We start from the raw sequence: 19,921 nt of genomic DNA on the forward strand, positions 1-19,921 counted from the left end.
ATGAGAAACAGAAAGGTCAGGGAGGTAGGCTTTGAAGTGAACTTTGAAGGATGGGTAGGACTATAATAGAGAGGAGGGAGAAGGTCACACAAGCAAAAGTCTGGAATATACATAGACATGTTCTGAGCTAACCGAACTGGATTCAATGGTGAATAGTAGAGAATAGGGGAAAATCTGATTGGATAGAATGGGGTTTCTTTTTTTTTTTTTAATTTTTATTTTTAAGCTGTATTTTTTTTTAATTTTTATTTATTTATTTATATTTAGAGGGGAAGGAGAGAGGGAGAGAAACATCAATGTATGGTTGCCTTTCATGCATCCCCTGCTGGTAGTTGGCCTGCAAGGAACCGGCCCGCAACCCAGGCATGTGCCCTGACTGGGAATTGAACCTCGATCCTCTGGTTCACAGGCCCGCGCTCAATCCACTGAGCTACACCAGCCAGGGCAGAATGGGGTTTCTGTAAAAATAAATAAATAAAACAGAAACAGAATGTGTATAATTTATTTTCTTTTACTTGTTTAGCTTCCACAAATTTTAGACCCCAATTTATTACATATATATTCTAATCTCCCTGAACTACCTCCTTGATAGTGAATATGTTTGCTTTTGTCTTCCTATGCCTTATGTTGCAATGAATTTTAATCTGTAAGCCCTCCAAAGTCCTTTTGGATGTTATTTTAATTTTATCATTTTCTTTTTTCCCACCACTTCAAGTATTAGTTGAGCCAGGTTTGTCTTTTTTTTAAAGCATAGTTCACATAAAAATACAATATTGTATTAGTTTCAGGTGTATAACATGATTCTACATTTATATGCCTTATAATGTGATCACCATAACAAGTGTAGTAACAATTTGTCTCGTACAGAGCTAGTACTCTATGACTGACTGTATTCCCTGTGCTGTACATTACATCCCTGTGACTTATTTATTTTATCACAAAGTTTATACCTCTTATTCACTTCCACCTGTGTTAGCCGTCCTCCTGCCTCTCCCCTCTTGCAGTCATCAGTTTGTTCTTTGTGTCTATGAATCTATTTTTGTTTTGCTGTATTCATTTTGTTCTTTTAAGTTCCGCATATAAGTGGTATCATGCAGTGTTTGTCCTCCTCTGACCTGTTTCACTTCACATAATACACTCTAAATCCATCCATGTAATTGAAATGGAAAAATTGTATTCTTTCTTATGGCTGAGTAATATTCCATTATATGTGTGGGTGGGGTTGATTCACATCTTTTTTATCCATTCATCTACTGATGGACACCTACATTGTTTCCATATCTTGGCTGTTATAAATTTTTTATATTTTTGAATTCTTGTTTCTTCATATTTTTCTGTGTGTTCATTTTTTTCTTCCTTCTGGTCCACTCCCTTGATTTAAGTCCCAGTTTCCTTTCCATCACTATTGGTTTCCTGTGCATTTCTCTTCATTTTAATTAGTTTAGCCTTCCTTTGTTCCTCTAATTTGTGACTAAAATCGACCAGTTCTGTGAGCATCCTGATCACCAGTAGTATTTTGAACTGTGCATCTGAAAGGTTGGCTATTTCCTGGTCACTTAGAAGTATAGGCTCTGGGGCTTTAAATTCTTCTTGAGCCATATTTTGGTCTGTTTGCACCTGTTTTGTATGAGGAGCGGAGCCCTAGGTGTTCACCAGGGCGGGGCAACTCAGTCACTGCGTTGTGATGCTATATGTGGAGGTGGGGTCCAAGAGGGCAATGGCAGTTCTCTCTGCTGCTTCCCACAGCCGGGGCCTGCTCAGTCCGTCTCACCGCTCACTCCTTCACTGGTTTATCTGCACGCGAATGTGTGACCTTGGTCAGCCTGCCGCCTTGTGCCCTCACTGGGTCCACCTGTTGCTACCCCACACCTGGGACCCACCCATGGTTGCCTGCGCACCTGGGTTAGAAGATCTTTCCTGCCAGGCCCCCGCTCAGGTGGTGGCTCTGCCCCTCTTAGCGGTCTGGCTGAATGGTTTGTTGTTGTGGGAGTTCTGTATAGTTCAATTTTCTGTGTTTTGGCTGCGTTTTTGTTACTGAAACTTTGTTGACTTTAAACTTGGTTGTGAGAGAAGGCACAGTGTTTCCACCTACGTCTCCATCTTGGTGGAAGTCCTGATTAGACATTTATATAACTGGTGAAGTGATCAACCTGATAAGTGAAGTATCCATCTGGCACTGTAGATTGTTAGAATAATATTATGGACCATATTCCCTATGCTGTACTTTCATCCCTGTGACTATTTTGTATAACTACCAATTTGTACTTCTTTATTTTAATCTTCACCTGCGGATATGCTTATTGATTTTAGAGAGAGAGAGGAAAGCAGACAGAGGGAGAGAGAAACATTGATATGAGAGAGAAACATGAATTAGTTGTCTCCTGTGTGCACCCTGACCAGGGAGCAAATCTGCAAGCTGGGTATGTGCCCTGACCTGGTATCAAACCCACAACCTTTTGGTATATGAGATGGCATTCCAACCAACTGAGCCACCCAAACAGGGCCAATTTGTACCTGTTAATCCTATCCCTCTTTTCCTCCATCCTTTATTCCTCCATCCTCTAACCCTACCATATAGAAACCATCAAATTGTTCTCTGTATCTATGACTTTGTTTCCATGTTGTTTGTTGATTTTGTATTCTAGATTCTGCATGTAAGTGATAGCATATGGTATGTATCTTTCTCTGACTTATTTCACTAAGCATAATACCCTCTAGGTTCATTCATATTGCCTCAAATGGCAAGATTTTCCTTTTTTATATTTGAATAATGTTCCATTATATATATCTTTATCACATCTTTATCCCTTCATCGATCGACCGACACTTAGGTTGCTTCCATATCTTGGCTATTGTAAACAATACTGCAGCAAACACAGGGGTACATATATCTTTTCAAATTAGTGTTTTGAATTTCTTTGGATAAATATCCAGAAGTATAATGGCTGGATCATATGATAGTTTAATTTTTGGTTTTTGAGGAACCTCCATACTGTTTTCCATAGTGTCTGCACCAGTCTGCATTCCCACCAACAGTGTACTAGGGTTCCCTTTTCTCCACATCCTCACCAGCACTTTTTGTTTATTGATTTATTGATAATAGCCATTCTAACAGGTATAAGTTGATATCTCATTGTGGTTTCACTGATAGATATTGAATCTCTTTTTATCTCTGTTGGCCATCAGTATGACCTCTTTGGAGAAATGTGTATTCAGGTCATCTGCCCATTCTTTAAATCAGATTTTTTTGGTAAATTATATGAGTTCTTTATATATTTTGGATACTAACTCCTTATTGGATGTATCGTTGGAAAATATATGCTCCTATTCAGTGGGTTGTCTTTTTGTTTTGTTGATTGTTTCCTTTGTTGTGAAACAACACTTTAGTTTGGTATAGTCCCATTTGTTTATTTTTATTTCCCTTGCCTGAGGAGAGATATCAGAAAAAATATTGCAAAGAGAAATGTCAGAAATTGTATTGCCTACGTTTTCTTCCAGGAGTTTTAGGTTTTTGAATTTTACACTTAATTCTTTGGTACATTTTGTATTTATTTTTGTATATGGTGTAAGAAAGTGATCCGGTTTAATTCTTTTACAAGTGCCTGTCCAGTTTTCCCAATACTTTTTATCGGAGGGACTATCTCTACCACATTGTATATTCTTGACTCCTTTGTTATAAGTTAATTAGCAATATAGGCATGGGTTTATTTGGGGGTTCTCTATTTCCATTGATCCATGTGTCTATTTTTATGCCACTATGTGCTGTATTTACTAAGTAGCATGATACTTCCAACTTTATTCTTCTTTCTCAAGATTATTTTACCTATTGGATTCTTTCGTGGCTCCATATAAATTTTAGGATTATTTATTCTGTTTCCGGGGAAAAGGCCATTGATATTTGATAGAAATTGCAATGAGTCTGTATATTGCTTTGGGCAGTAGGGACATTTAAATGATGTTTATTCTTCCTATCCATGAACATAGTATATCCTCCCACTTAGTTGTTTCTTCTTTAGTTTCTTCAATGTCTTATAATTTTCTGTGTACAGGTCTTTTACCTCCTTGGTTAAACTAATTCCTAGGCATTTTACTCTTTTTGGTACAATTATAAATGAGATTATTTTCTTATTTTCTGATAGTTTATCATTGGTGTATAAAATGCAACTGATTTCTGAATATTAATTTTGTATGCTGCTACTTAATTTATTTATTAATTCTAACATTTTTGGTGGAATATTTAGGGTTCTCTCTACATAGTATCATTTTGTCTGCAATTAATGACAATTTTACTTCTTTCTTTTCAATTCAGGTGACTTTTTTTTTCTTGTCTCATTTCTGTAGCTAGGCCTTCCAGTACTCTGTTGAATGAAAGTTGTAAAAGTGGACATCCTTGTCTTGTTCTTGATCTTAAAGAAAAAGCTTTCAGCATTTCCCTGTTGAGTATAATGTTAGCTATGGGTTTGTCATATATAGCCTTCATTATGTTAAGGTATCTTCCATCTATCCCACTTTGCTGAGAGATTTTATCGTATATGGTTGTTAGATAGTTTGTAATGCTTTTGTTGCATCTGTGGATGCGATCTCATTATTTTTATTCTTCATTTTGTTTAAGTGGTGTATTGTATAAGTTGACTTGCAGATATTGAGCCAGTCTTATATCCCAGGAATATATAGCAGTTGCTCTTGGTGTATAATCTTTTAAATGTATTGCTGAGTTTGTTTTGCTAATATTTTGTTGAGGATTTTTGCATCTATGTTCATTATGGATATTGACCTACAATATTCTCTCTTTCTCTCTCTTTCCTTCTGTCTGTCTCTCTCCTTCTCTCTGTCTCTCTGTCTCTCTCATAAGGTCTTTGCCAGCTTTTGGTATTAGTGCAATGCTGGTCTTGTAAAATGAGTTTGGGAACTTTCCCCCCTCTTCAAGTTTTTTTGGAATAGTTTGAGAAGCGTATGTATTAGTTCTTCTCTGAATATTTAGTAAAATTCACCTGTGAAGCCATCTGGTCCAGGACTCTTGTTTGCTGGGTGTTTTTTTTCTTTATTATGGATTCTTTTTTATTAGTAGTTACCAGTCTGTTCAGATTTTCTGTTTCTTCCTCATTTAGTTTTGAAAGATTGTATAGTTCTAGGAATTTACCCATTTTTTCCAGGTTGTCCAATTTGTTGTCATTATTGTTCATAGTATTTTCTTATAATCCTTTGTATTTCTTTGGTGTTGAATTGTCACTTCTGCTTTTTCATGTATGATTTTATTTATTTTGTCTCTGTCTTTTATGCTTGATGAATCTGGCTAAAAGTTTATCAATTTTGTTTATCTTTTCAAAGAACAAGCTCTTAGTTTCATTGATCTTTTTGTTGTTTCTTTAGACTCTCTTCTGTTTATTTTTACTCTCATCTGTGGTATCTTGGGAGGGGTCTGGTGCAGGCCAAGTTCAGCACTGTTTGTGCTAGGCTTGGGGCTGCCTGGTAGGAGTTGCAAAGTTATCCATGGTTGGTTGCCACTTGTGCTAGAATTTGAGGTGTTCAAGAGAGGCTATTGTAAGCCATTACTTTCTGACGAGGGTACATACTATAGCCCTTATTTCAGCAGGGCCAAAAATGGTACCACTCAGAGATAACCACTATTGTTATTGGTATATATCCTTCCAAACTTCTAAAAATTATATTTAAAAAATAAGAATATGCTATATTATTTTCTAACTTGCCTTTTCCACTTTATAATATGGATCTCTTTCTGTCAAGTGCATGTAGATCTATATAATAATTCAGTATGGATACACTGTATCCTAGTGCATGTGGGTCCCATATTTTATAATATAATTCCATGATGCACATACAGGTTATTTACAACTTTTAATAGTATAAAAAATGCTGCAAAAATCAATGTACAGCCATTCACAGTTATAAATTTGTCTAATTATGTGAGGATTGACTTTGTTCCAGTAGACTTAAAAACCAGGAAAGGTTCTTTGAGATGTATATGATAGGTAATTGCTATTAAGTGGTCATTATTTTTAGTCATGTTTAGGCTTAGCCTGCATGCACACTGTGCACAGATTGCATTAGAAACTAAAATGACAAAAATCTTCTGCCAGTTATTAATATGACATTGAGAAACTGTGTTTTAACTTTGTCCTAATTACCCATACTTCAAACAACTGCTGATTGGCTTCTACATTAAGAAACTGTTGATAGTTTAAAACAATGGCTCTGGTATCTGCTAATGTGTCTGTGATTTTTACCATACAGTTTGCCTTTATCCATATAACTTGTTAAATAATTAAATAGCATGGGGAACATTGTTGATAGGAAACACCTGTTTATAGGCTTGTACATTGTAGCTTATAGATTAATATATTTTCTCCTCAAAATCAGAGCCAGTGGTACATTTCTATATTCTCGTGCTTTGGGTTCTTGTTTGCTTAGATTTTTTTAGTTTCAATTGATAGATTTTGCCATTTTATTGTCCATACTTTTGATCTTTTTCTTACATAAGTCCCTTTAACATTTCATATAATAATCATTTGATGATGTCAATGGCTTCAGTTTTATCTTGTCTGCAAGCTCTTTATTGGCCCTTGGATTGTACATGATAGCTTTTCTGAGTAGAGCAATCTTGTCTGTAGGTGCCTGCTTCATGACTTTGAATATTTCTTGCCAACCCCTTGTAGCCTTCAAAGCTTCTTTTGAGAAATTGGCTAACAGTCTTATGGGAACTCTCCTGTAGGTAACTAACTTCTGTTCTCTTGCTGCTTTTCAGATTTTCTCTCTCTGTCTTTAACCTTTGGGCTTTTAATTATGAAGTGTTTTGGAGTGGGCCTCTTTGCATCCACCTTGTTTGAGACTCTGTGCTTCCTGGACTTGCATGTCTATTTCCTTCACCAAATTAGGGAAGTTTTCTTTCACTATTTTTTCAAATATTGATGCAGACACTGGCCTGCAGCATCATTATGGATGAAATGAGACATTCACACAGACTACCGAGTCCAGTGGAGGAAAAGGGACAGCATGGCTTTTCTCTCAAGGGGAGCAAAAGCCCTGGACCTTGCCTTGACCAGCCTTTAATGGGTTTCTGGGCACATTACATGATGGTCCTCATTTACTATGCATAGGCTGCTTTAGGTGGTTACCTTTTACAGAAAACAAAGGAGCTACTGCTAATCACATCACAGAAAAGGGATATTAGCAAATGAAAATACAAAAGTGGTTGAACCGGTTACACTCGTCCTTGGAAGGTTTAGTATGGATTTTAGGAAGTTATTTTGCAGTAAATGTTTGCCACTAGGGGCTGGGCCCACGCCATGCAGAATGGTCTCCTACAATATATATTTACAATTTCTTGCTCTTTCTCTTGTTTTGGCACCCCTATGATGTGAATTTTGGACCTGCTGAAGTTGTTCCAGAGGCTGCTTATAATATCCTCAGTCTTTTGGATTCCTTTTCTTCTTGGTTGTTTTTTTTTGCATCCTTGTGTTATACATCATTGATTTGCTTCTCAGGCATCATCCACTCTCCTGTTGTTTCCCTGTAAATTGTTCTTTATTTCAATTAGTGAATCATTAATTTCTGACTAGATTTTTTTGTGCTGCTGAGGTCCTCACTAATTTCCTTGAGCATCTTTATAAACAGTATTTTGAACTCTGCGTCTGATAGATAGCTTATTTCCATTTTGTTTATCTCTTTTTCTGGAGTTTTGATCTACTCTTTCATTTGGGCCATGTTTCTTTGTTTCCTCATTTTAGCAGCTTCCCTGTGTTTGTTTTTGTCTATTAGGTAGAGCTGCTTTGACTTTGTATGTTGGTCATGTGGCCTAATGTAGTACATGTCTTGTAGGGTCCAGTGGCACAGCCTCCCCTATCTCCCAAACTGGGTACTCAAGGTGCACCCTTCATGTGGGCTAGGTATACCCTCCTCTTGTAGTTGAGCCTTGGTTGCTACTGGCAGGTCAATGGGAGAGATTTACCCAGGCCAGTCAGTGACAAGGATTGGCTATGAATACTGACCACCTACCTCTGCCCTCTGTGGAGGATCAGCTGTGCAGGGGTACAGTAGTGGTGCTCCAACAATGTCTGTAGCTGTCCACTGGGTGCACTGGCCCTGGGGTTTAGCCGGTGGTGCAGGCCAAGGTCAGCCCCGACCTGTATTTTCCCAGGGCAACCCTGCCTGAGCTATAAAGCAATCTGCAATGGCTGCTACTTGTGCTGTGCTTGAAGATTCCCAGGGGAAACCAAGCTGTGAATCTAGGCTGGATACTAGTGCCCAACATGGAGCTCACTGAAGCCAGCTGTTGCTTGTTTCATAGGATCTAGGAAATCTGCAGCATGAGCCAAGACAAGCCATTCATATGGAAAAGCAGTTTAGTTGGGCCCATAAGTTGGGTGGGGTTGACTTTCTGAGGATCTCCAAGGCAGGTCAAAGAGTGGTAGCCAGATTGATGGAGTCTCAGATATGGAACCAGCTTGCCAGCTCTGGGGGGGAAGGATTTAGAAAGGGGACAATAGCCTCTTCTTGCTTTGATGGCAAAAACTTCAGTTTCTCCCTGTGTGCCACTGGTGCCTTTCAAGCTGCTACCCCGGTGCTTTAGATCAGAGGGAGTGAGTCTGAGTAGTTGAGTCCATGTGTGGCATCTTTAACAGGAACTTCTTGGGGTTCCAGAAGTTTCTTCCACCAACTCAGTCTCTGCTGGTTTTTGCAGCCAGAAGTTGTGGGGGCTTATCTTCCTGGCACTGGAACCCTGGGATGTTGGGGGGATCTGATGTGGGTCTGGGACTCCACACTCTTGAGATATCCCTTTCAGATTTTATACACCACATGTGGATGTGGGATGAACCCATTCCGCATCTGCACTCCTCCTACCAATGGATGGATGTGGTTTCTTTAATTCCATAGTTGTCAGACTTCCATTCAATTTGATTTTTGATGGTTCTGAATGATGGTTGTTCTATATTTTAGTTGTAATTTTGATGTGGTTTTGCAAAGAGGTGAACAATGTCAGCCTATGCCACCATCTTGACCAGATCCACCTATCTTTTAAGGCCTAATTAGGGTGATATTCTTCCTGGCTCCCACCTCCTGAACTCAAGAGATATGATTTTTCTCTATTCTGAACCTCCATTATACTTAGACTATAATAGATCCTATGACACATATAGTTTTGTGTTATAGTTATGTGTACATTTATGCTTTCCTCCCTAATAATTTATTAGGGTGCCTGTTATGATGCACTGTAGATACTTTATCCACTAAAATTTGTGGGTAGATGAAAGGGTATAAGGAAAGGAGAGAGAAAGGAAGGAAGTATGGGTTTTCTTTCCTTTCCTTAGACTGATGACAGAATATATTACCTGTGTATAAGCAGTATAGCAGAATGTGAAATGGAGGATCAGTTCCTGATTCATTGCTAATGATTTGATGATTAATCAACAGACAGTTTTTGAGAAACTATTATATGTAATCTGCTATGATTGACATCTGAGCGTCTGTGTTACAGTTTGTATGGCTTATCCTTTGGTTTATTCTTTAATGTAAGTTACACATATATAAGTTACTTGGCAACGTTTCCAACTATTTTCTGATATTCTTTGTATTTTTATTTGTTGCCTTTTCCATATATTCCAGATGTACAGGCACCATCATTAGACTTTCAACCTCATAGAGAGAAATTTGTCTTAGGACCCAATTCCATTTCCTTGTATAGAAGAAAACATAATGCATGGCTAATATACAAAACCAAGGACATTTTTTTAAAAAATCTACTCACTGGCTTTGACATTGTGTCCAAGATAATCAATAGCGAGGTCTGTAGTACTTGAAATACTGAACAATATACTGATTTTAGTTTGTTTCTGAGCCTTGCTTTTCTAAAATGCTTTGAAATTCTCAAGTTACCAATTATGTAAATGCAAGTCATTGAAAATCCCAAGAGGTTGATTGCACATGTCATGAAAATATCATGTTTATGATAGATAAAACTATTGCATATTTTCTACATTTGTAGCTTAATATGGATTTTTAGTGCCTTGAAGTAATATTATTGTTATCCTTGTAGTTGTACTTTTATCACATATTTCAATCTTCCTAAAGTTGCTGTAATTGAGTTTGTTTAATAATGTACCTTTATATTATACAAGACGATATTGTGCAAAATATGAGGTTCATAATAGAGATAGGGAGTACTGTTACTACCTGGCAGGGAGGATAAGAAGAAAGTGAGATATAGAAAAGTGATTTAATCTCACTACTGTAGTTTTATAAAATATAATTTGTTTTTCCCCTAGCACAGCAGAATTTCATGCTGATAACAAGCTACTGAATTAATAAAATCCATTGCAACTATTGAGAATTTTCCTCTAATAACATAATGAATGCTGAGCATTAAGATGAGAAAAGGAAAGGCATTCTTTGTACAAATATTACCTCTAGCAGATCTACATCCCTAAGCATAGGAAAAATACCAACATCATACCCCGAGCAATATCAATATGAAAATAATTCGTGCATTTCAATAAGCATATTGTATTCCACACAAAAGCACACCATTTCCTGTAACATATTTGCTTATTTTCCAATTGGAAAGACATTTAGGGGTCTATTTCATTATCATTACATGTGCTTAACTCCAATTATAGTTAATAGGAGTTGTGTATCTATAGTCACAGTAGCTTCTGAATTACTTTAACATTATTGCTTCCCATTACCATCCTTGTTAAAATACTTGGGAGAACTGCACAGCTACATGCAAACAAATGAAACTTGAGCACCAACTTATACCATACACCAAGATAAATTCAAGGTGGATAAAAGACTTAAATATAAGCCGTGACACAACTAAAGTCCTGGAGGAGAACATTGGCAGGAAAATATCAGATATTTCACGCAGCAACATTTTTACTGATATGTCCCCCTAGAGCAAGGAATATAAAGGAAAGAATAAACAAATGGTATCTCATCAAAATAAAAAGTTTCTGTGCAGCTAAAGAAACCAGCATTAACATAAAAAGACAACCAACTGTATGGGAAAACATATTTGCCAATGATACCTCAGACAAAGGTCTATAATCTCCAAAATATACAAAGAACTTGCACTTCTTCACTCTAAGAAGACAACTAACCCAATAAAAAAATGGGGAAAGGACTTGAACAGACCCTTCCCCAAGGAGGACATACAGAGGATCCAGAGACACATGAAGAGATGCTCAATATCACTTGCTATCAGAGAGATGCAAATTAAAACCACAATGAGATACTACTTTACACCAGTCAGAATGGCTATCATAAACAAAGCAATAAACAACAAATGTTAGAGAGGGTGTGGGGAAAAGGGGACTCTAGTCCACTGTTGGTGGGATTGCGGACTGGTACAACCACTATGGAAAACAGTATGGAATTTTCTCAGAAAACTAAAATTGGACCTGCCTTTTGACCCAGCAATTCCACTGCCAGGATTGTATCCTAAGAATCCTAAAACACCAACCCCAAAGAACCTATGCACCCCAATGTTCATAGCAGCACAATTTACAATAGCCATGAGTTGGAAGCCACCTAGGTGCCCCTCAGTAAATGAATGGATAAAAAACCATGGTACATATACACAATGGAATTCTATGCAGCAGAAAGGAAGAAGGAGCTCCTACTTTTTGCAACAGCATGGATGGAACTGGAAAGCATTATGCTGAGTGAAATAAACCAGGTGTTGAAGGGCAAATACCATATGATCTCACCTTTAACAGGAAGCTAAACAACAAAACAAACAAGCAAGCAAAATATAACCAAAGGCACTGAAATAGAGAATAGGGGGGCAGTGACCAGAGGGGAGAGAGGAGGGAATTTCAGGGGAAATAGGGGAGGGATTTAGAGGAACCTATATAATAGATACATGGACAACAACTAAGAAGGGTGGAAATGGGAGGGGGAGCACGGGGGGTGCGATGGGAGTAATAGAAAACTGTACTTGAAAAATAATTAAATAAAATTTTTAAAAAAGGAAAAAAAATATTTGCCCCTACAGGGCTCAGGCATTGTTGGTGCTCACAGGTCTTACAGCTACTAAAAACAAACAAACAAACAAAAAATACTTTCATGTCTTCTACCAAAATGAACTGCCATGGTAATCTGGGTTTCTATTTTCTTTGTATGGATTTATTTGCATGTAATAAAAATATAGATTACACAATATGGTCTGTTTCTAGTTTGAAGAATATTGTGTCATTGAGATTAGAAAAGGGCTAGAACTATTTGTTAGGTAGAGGTAATTGGCTGGCTTCTAGACATGCATTTTTTATCGTACCCTTGTATGCAGTTCTGCTGGAATCAAATAATGTGTTTGATATAGATTAATATTTCTGGTTTCTAGTGGGAGCCAATTTTGTAAAAACATAGAAAACATATCAGAAAATTAGATTTACAACCAAGAAACACTAGACTTTATTATCAACAGCCAACAAATTATACATTTAATTCCAATTATTTGTATTTTTGACAAGGCAAAAACAGTAAGAATAAGAGTATTATAAAATCTCTACATACATTTGGTGATATTCTTTTTTTCTACTGCTGGTCTCTTCTGTATTTCCAGAAGAAAAGTGGTAAGACAATAGAAAAAGTGATCAGAATACAGAGAAAGAAGCTTTTTTAAATCTTTGAGAAAATGAGAAACCTGAGAAGAACTGTTAAAAACATCATTAGGCTCCTAAACAGGTTGCTCACTTGGTTGGAGTGTTGTCCTATAAACCAGAAGTTTGCTCGTTCAATCTCCAGTCACAGCACATACGCGGGTTAGACTTTCATCCCTGGTCAGGGCACATGCAGAATGCAGCTGATCCATGTTTCTCTCTCACATCTATGTCTCTCTCCCCTCTCCCTCTCACCCCTCCCCCATCCCTCTCTAAAATTAATGAACATATCCTTGGGTGAGAATTTTAAAAAAGCATAATTTGAGACTTTAGAGTCACCTGACTTATTGGCACTCAAGAAATAGACACCTCCCTAGCATTGCTAGGGAGAGCCTTGTTAGTACACACTGGGTTTGTTTTCAAACTGTACTTTTTCTTTTTCAGGATTTTTTGTGATGAAAGCATGATGTAGAGATCCAAAATGTGCCCTAAAAATACATTTTTGAAATGAAAATATAAATTGTGGAGTATTAACTCCACTGGGTATTAAAACATATTATGAGGCTAGAATAATACAGTCAGAAGGTACTGGCAGCAAAGTAGTCAGAAAAATACTTAGGTCAATGGAACAGAAATATACCTAAGTATAGATAATTTATGATAAAAGAGGAATCATGAGTCAATGTAGAAATTCATGATTATTCAACAAATAGTGCTGGGACAACCCATTTTCTCTTTTCAAGAAAAAAATTCAAGCAAGCAATGTGGGAACCTATCTGACATGGCACAACAAAGTAAATTCTAAATTTAAATAATTGAATTTAAACATTTAAATAATAATTTAAACATTTAAATAATTGAATGTCAAAAAAAGCAAACCTTGAAGAAAAAGAGATATAGTTGAATGTGTATTGGATATCTCTGGCTACAGAAAGACTTAATTTTGCACTTAACAATGCTACTTCTGCTACAAGAGAAACCTGGTTCTTCTTGCCAATGCAGTGCAGAATTATAGATCAGCAAGTCTATTAGTGTGCAAGCAGGGTTTATTAGTGATATGTTGTCATGGAAGAGAATGGGCCTTGCCAAGGCGGCAGGTGAAAGGCATAGGTTAAGGGCATGGCAAGGTAAGGGTGGCAAAATGCAAAGGCAGGAGTGGCAAGAGCATCAGGTCCTTTGTTCTGAGGACTTGTATAGTTGGCACAATGCGGGTGAAGAAGTTACATATTGATTGGCTGGTAAAGATGGTGCCAGTTTTCCCAGGGAGACATAACTGCCCAAATGTAGGTATGTGTAGGGGTCTGTTAGCCTGAATCCTTATGTTGCTCCAGATTACATTTGTTCATGTTGTTGTAAAACAGATACATGACCGGGGGCAGTTAATTAAAATTGGGTCAGTTACCCAAAGTTATCTGTGGGCTCTTTTTCTAAGCATTAGGGACTCCCTCATAAAACAGATAGTAATCAGAAGAAGGTAATTAACCTAAGTTGTTTTATGGACTTCTTATTTAGGCACTGTGGACCCTGTCCTCTTCCTTTTTCCAGGCCTTAGGATGAAGGCCTGGAAATACACAATTTTAGGGCTTTCTTTCCCAAATAGCAGAAATGACACAGAATCTCAAGGGCTTTCCTCTTCCCATAGTAACAGTGTTGCTTGTGATGTTGGAACACCTGGTGACATTGTTAAGCCAGGTTCAGGACTACTGTCTCCCTCCTCCTACCTGCCTTGGTTTACCATCTATCCTACATAACACTTCCACACATGGTATATATAAAAATACAACTGTAAGGATATTCACTGTGAGGTTTTTTATAATAGAAAAAATGGGAGCAACTTAAATGTCCAACAGTAGCGATATGTTTAATCAAATTATGGTTTATTTATATAATATAAAGGAAAGTGGCCATTAAAATTCATGTTTTCTCCAAAATATATAAAGAATTTACATGACCCCACACTAGGAAGACAAACAACCCAATTAAAAATTTCACAAATGACCTGAATAGACCCTTCTCCAAGGAGGACATTCAGAGGGCCCAGAGATACATGAAAGGATGCTCAGCATCACTAGCCATCAAAGAGATATAAATTAAAACCACAATGAGATACTACCACTTCACACCAGTCAGAATGGCCATCGTCAACAAAGCAATAAACAACAAGTGTTGGAGAAGCTACGGGGAGAAGGGAACCCTAGTGCACTAATGGTGGGAATGCAGATTGGTGCAGACACTGTGGAAAACAGTATGGAATTTCCTCTGAAAACTAACAATGGAACTGCTTTTGACCCAGCAATTCCACTGCTGGGATTATACCCTAAGAACCCTGAAACACCAATTCAGAACAACCTATGCACCTCAATGGTCATAGCAGCTCAGTGTACCATACCCAAGTGCTGAAAACAGCCTAAGTGCCCATCAGTTAATGAGTGGGTCAAAAACCTGTGGCATATTTACACAATGGAATAGTACACAGCAAAAAGAAAGAAGGAGCTCCTACCTTCATGACAACATGGATAGAACTGGAAAGCATTATGTTAAGTGAAATAAGCTGGGTGGTGAAAGACAAATACCATATTATCTCACCTATAAGTGGAACCTAATCAACAAAACAAGTAAGCATATTACAACTAGAGACATGGAAATAAAGAACAATCTGACCGTAACCAGAGGGGAGGGAGGAGGAGATAATGAGGCAAAGAAAGGGAAGAGGGAAAAATAAGGACAGCTATTTTTGTAATTGAACAACAATAAAAAAACAAAATAGGTTATTTTATAATTAAAAGAATTATCTTTATCAGTATTTGTAATGCAAACGGCTACTTAGTAGACACTTCCTGAAACCACCTAAAATTTTCTTGGTTTTCTTAGCCTAAACTCAGTAAACCCTGTCCTCTATTTGCTCAGTATGCTGGATATAGTGCCTTACCCATTGGTGGTTAATCTTCTACCTCGCGTTTGAAGAGCTTTGGAGAACACAGAACTCACAGTAAATTACAGAAGGTTTCTTTTACTTTGTTTTCTAGCCAACTAATTTGCATTAAAATAGAATATTTGTAATACAATGTGCAGTATATACCAGGCACACTTTTTTATATTTCCCTACTGGGAGTGTATAATGCATTATGTTAGGTTGCCATTTGATATACAACTACATACCTATGAAGCACCAGAAAAGAAACAATTCTTCCATAGATGACAGATGAACACCTAACCTGGGGGGTATTGAGTAATGAACATGGCCTTTCTATCAGTTTTTCAGTTTTAACCTGACTTACTCATGCAATATACAAGATGCAGCTTTGTATGGTTGGCATACACTCACTTTTCTAGAGGATTAATTGCCCATTCCCAGGTTACACACCACAGACTTGAGTCCTTTGATCTATCTCACATCAAGTTTGGTTTCAGCCTTACCTATGATATGCTTATTCTTCAGTTATTGCATTTGACAAAGTTTTTAGTAAGAAGGAAATTAGTGGTGTAGCTTTAGCTACGGATTTGAAACTTTGTGACAGTCAGGTATTCCATGGATGATATGCTTTGTGTATAGTTGCTAAGAGATGATTGCACAAATTAATTTTAAAAAATTACAATAATGGGTTTAATTCATTTCCTGCAGGACTCAGTTGGGAAGGTTTTAAGATGAATGTCAAATCAATCTATGCTCAGAAATGGCATAAAGCTTCTTGCTCTTAAGACAGTGGGGAAGCCTCAAAGAACCTATGCACCCCTATGTTCATAGCAGCACAATTTACAATAGCCAAGAGTTGGAAGCAACCTAGGTGCCCCTCAGTAAATGAATGGATCAAAAAACTATGGTACATATACACAATTCAATTTTATGCTGCAGAAAGAAAGAAGGAGCTCCTACCTTTTGCAACAGCATGGATGGAACTGGAAAGCATTATGCTGAGTGAAATAAGCCAGGTGTTGAAGGACAAATACTATATGATCTCACCTTTAACAGGAAGCTAAACAACAAAACAAACAAGCAAGCAAAATATGACCAAAGACACTGAAATAGAGAACAGGCTGACAGTGACCAGAGGCGAGAGGGGAGGGAATTTCAGGGGAAATAGGGGAGGGATTTAGAGGAACAAATATAAAGGATACATGGACAACAACTAAGAAGGGTGGAAATGGGAGGGAAGGGGAACACAGTGGGTGTGATGGGATGGGAGTAATAGACAGAAAACTGTACTTGAAAAATAATTAAGTAAATGTAAAAAAATTGAAAGAAAAAAAAAGACAGGGGAAGCCTACACATTGGTATGAGCTTGTTAACCTGATATTCAGAATCTGCAGAAGCATGTTAGAGCTAGACCATGTATTTATAGTCTCTTGGTGACAGATTGGAGTATTGTTTTAATTTGAGTCATCCTTCCTCCAGAAAATGCACATTTTCATATGACTACATTATTCTCTTTAACCTCATGCTATAACCAGGCCACCCTCTGTAACAGCAGAATCCTTTCACCTTCACAGGAGGCATATTTTATAAAGAAAAGCGTTTGATGATCAAAGAGAATCTGTTAGCATATACATACCAACTGTGGTGGATTTAGAAGCTAAATTTTGGGACTAACATCTGAGGTTTTACTGCTGCATTAGTCTTTGTGTTTACAAACAATAGCATGCCTTGATGACTTCCTACACCCTGAGGATATACTAGAATCTCTAGGCTTTCTTATTCACTGTAATATGTCACCTCATAAATTAATAAAATGTAAGTAGAGGAAGATTATGACAAATCACGTTCCCCCATCCTCTAAGGAAATGATTTTGCACGGTATCTCCAGCAACCATACAAAAGCACACAGATGCTTCCCCCATCTTCCTCTCTTTGATTTCCAAAAACACACCAGGTATATTGGAAAGGATAACCACTAACAAAGCCCTTCATATCATCTCAGGTAAATACATAATGTTTTAAACTAGTGGCTTTTTGGAGGACAGGCTCCTGTTTTCACCATGTAAACTTCTCTAGGACCAGTAGCATTGGCACAGTCACACAGGTTAGAAAAGTTAATTTTGTTCATTCTGGGTCTCCTGGAGCTCTCCAATCACATTACATGTACACCTGCTTTTTCCACCTGTGTTTCCAGAATGGAAATGCAATCACCAAAATTACTCTATTAGCTCTCCCAGCAATAATATCTAACATGTCCTCCTTTATCATAATGTAATGCCAACTATGTGCCCTCACCTTATAAGGGTCATACCACTAATTTTTATGCATTAGTATTTAATACTATAAATATAGTTTTTATCTAAAAAAATTTAGTGACTCTCAACCTCTACTTCAAAGAAGACATGAATCCAAGCATGAAACATTATCATCATTAGATTGTAAGCTATTAGAATGTGAAGAGAGATGAATATATATTTGTTATATATACATATAACATATTATCATCTAATATACACTGTAGCCTGATCCATACAAGTCTAGAGAATAAATATATATTTTCTACCAAAAATATTTCTAATGTAAATATAGAGAATTGTAAAGAAATCACAAAATTCAGGTCAATCGTTGCTGTCACTGTTTCTAATGACATTTTTTCATAAACAAGTTTGTAGCTTGATATTTTAAAAACATTAAGTGGTGACTTTTACAGAATTGAACATAGGGGACTGATTAGGTACCAAAAAAATCAGGAGAGAGAGAAGGAGGAAGAATGGAAAGGAGGAAGGAAGGGAGGAAATATAGAATATTTCACTTTTGTGTATGACAAGAGCTGGGTTTGGACCCTGAATCAGTGTTTATCTTGCCCTTCAAAAGCTTCAGTATCCTTTCCTCAGTCCATTTTGACCTGAAAGTTAATTTTCTTACACCAAATGCTACCAACTAGTTGCAGGTAGACATAAACCCTTACATCACATCATTTAATGGGCAGTGAGGGATTATATGAGGTGCCAGTGGCATTCCTACAGTGAGTGTGAATGCCAATTTTATTTTAATGTGTAAGACCACCAAGGTGCAAGCCTCTTCATGAGCTGGGACACTCCTTGGTGACTGGTACCATCATTCTCATATCTGATAGCTTTAACACTGAATTCTTACTGGGCAGCGATGCAACAGTAACTGTTCTATTATAACCTCACTTTTAAATGTTTTATAAGAAGTTTCAAACCATACCGATATGCAAACCTGTGCCATCTAAGTAATAAGCCCTTTATCTAACTAAGAATGTTCTCTTCACATTTTAGCTGAGTTGTGATCCATATCACAAACTAAATATTGGATTTTTAAAATGGTATCTTTAAAAGAATACTCACTCAGTGGATTGAGCGCGGGCCTGCGAACTAGAGTATCACAGTTCGATTCCCAGTCAGGGCACATGCCTGGGTTGCAGGCCAGTTCCCAGCAGGGGACTCACGAGAGGCAACCATACATTGATATTTCTCTCCTTCTCTTCTTCCCTCCCTCTCTAAAGATAAATAAATAAAATCTTTAAAAAATAAAATAAAAGAATACTCAAACAATCCATTACTCAGATATATCTCTGGAAAGAGAAAATGCTTCTTTCATTCTCTTCTCTCAATGATATTAACGCAGGTGAGGCACTTTCAGTTTATAGCTTGTTGATTTAACACTTATCTCACCAGGGTGTTAATGAGCCCAACGCCATGGAGGCCAGTTAGCTTTCTTTGCTTTGTGCACTGACCACAGACTACTGGGAGTCGGTCAAGAGATACCAGCACAGATGAAAAAGACACCATGGCAAAATCTCAGCACTTCTCACAGTCCATCCTTCTCATGGGACAGACAGGTGTCTCCTTTCATATCACCATCTTAGGGAGGGAATGATAGTAGCTTGGGAGGCTCCAACATTTACTTCTGAACAGAGAGTCCTGCCATTTAGGCATTAACTTTGCAATATAATCCCCCACCACTGATTTGCCCTGTAACCTTCATCGGTAAAGTAGAGGTAGTAGGATAGAATGAAATGGGTTTACCTCCTAGGGATGTTGTGTGAATTAGCAAATTAAGGAGTGTGAAGTGTTAGCATTTATATAAGTGCTGGTGGTTGCCATTGTTTCTAGGAACCTACTCTCATTCCAAATAGAGACTCTCAGTATATTATGCTTTTGTCAGAAAGGGATTTTCCCCCACACCAGTTGTGTTTAAGCTGAGCATAAAGCAGAGGTGATAACATAGTAGTGATCATCTCAGTGCAGAGCTGTAAACTTTTGTCCTATTAAAGCTAAAACTATTATCAGCAACTTTCAATACTTTAAAACATTGCTTTCCAAGCTTTGTGCCAAGTTATTTCTACAGTTATAACTTTTCCTGTGAT

General features: G+C 37.4%; 1 protein-coding gene across 2 annotated transcripts in view; it reads left to right on the forward strand.

Moving 5' to 3' along the window:
- The window catches only part of DIAPH2 (diaphanous related formin 2), a 902,023-nt gene that overhangs the window by 876,119 nt on the left and 5,983 nt on the right, over positions 1 to 19,921 (forward strand). The window lies entirely within an intron of this gene.

This window comes from Sturnira hondurensis, unplaced genomic scaffold, assembly GCF_014824575.4.
Source record: "Sturnira hondurensis isolate 20B ecotype Veracruz unplaced genomic scaffold, ASM1482457v3 Scaffold0012545, whole genome shotgun sequence".
Lineage (NCBI taxonomy): Eukaryota > Metazoa > Chordata > Mammalia > Chiroptera > Phyllostomidae > Sturnira > Sturnira hondurensis.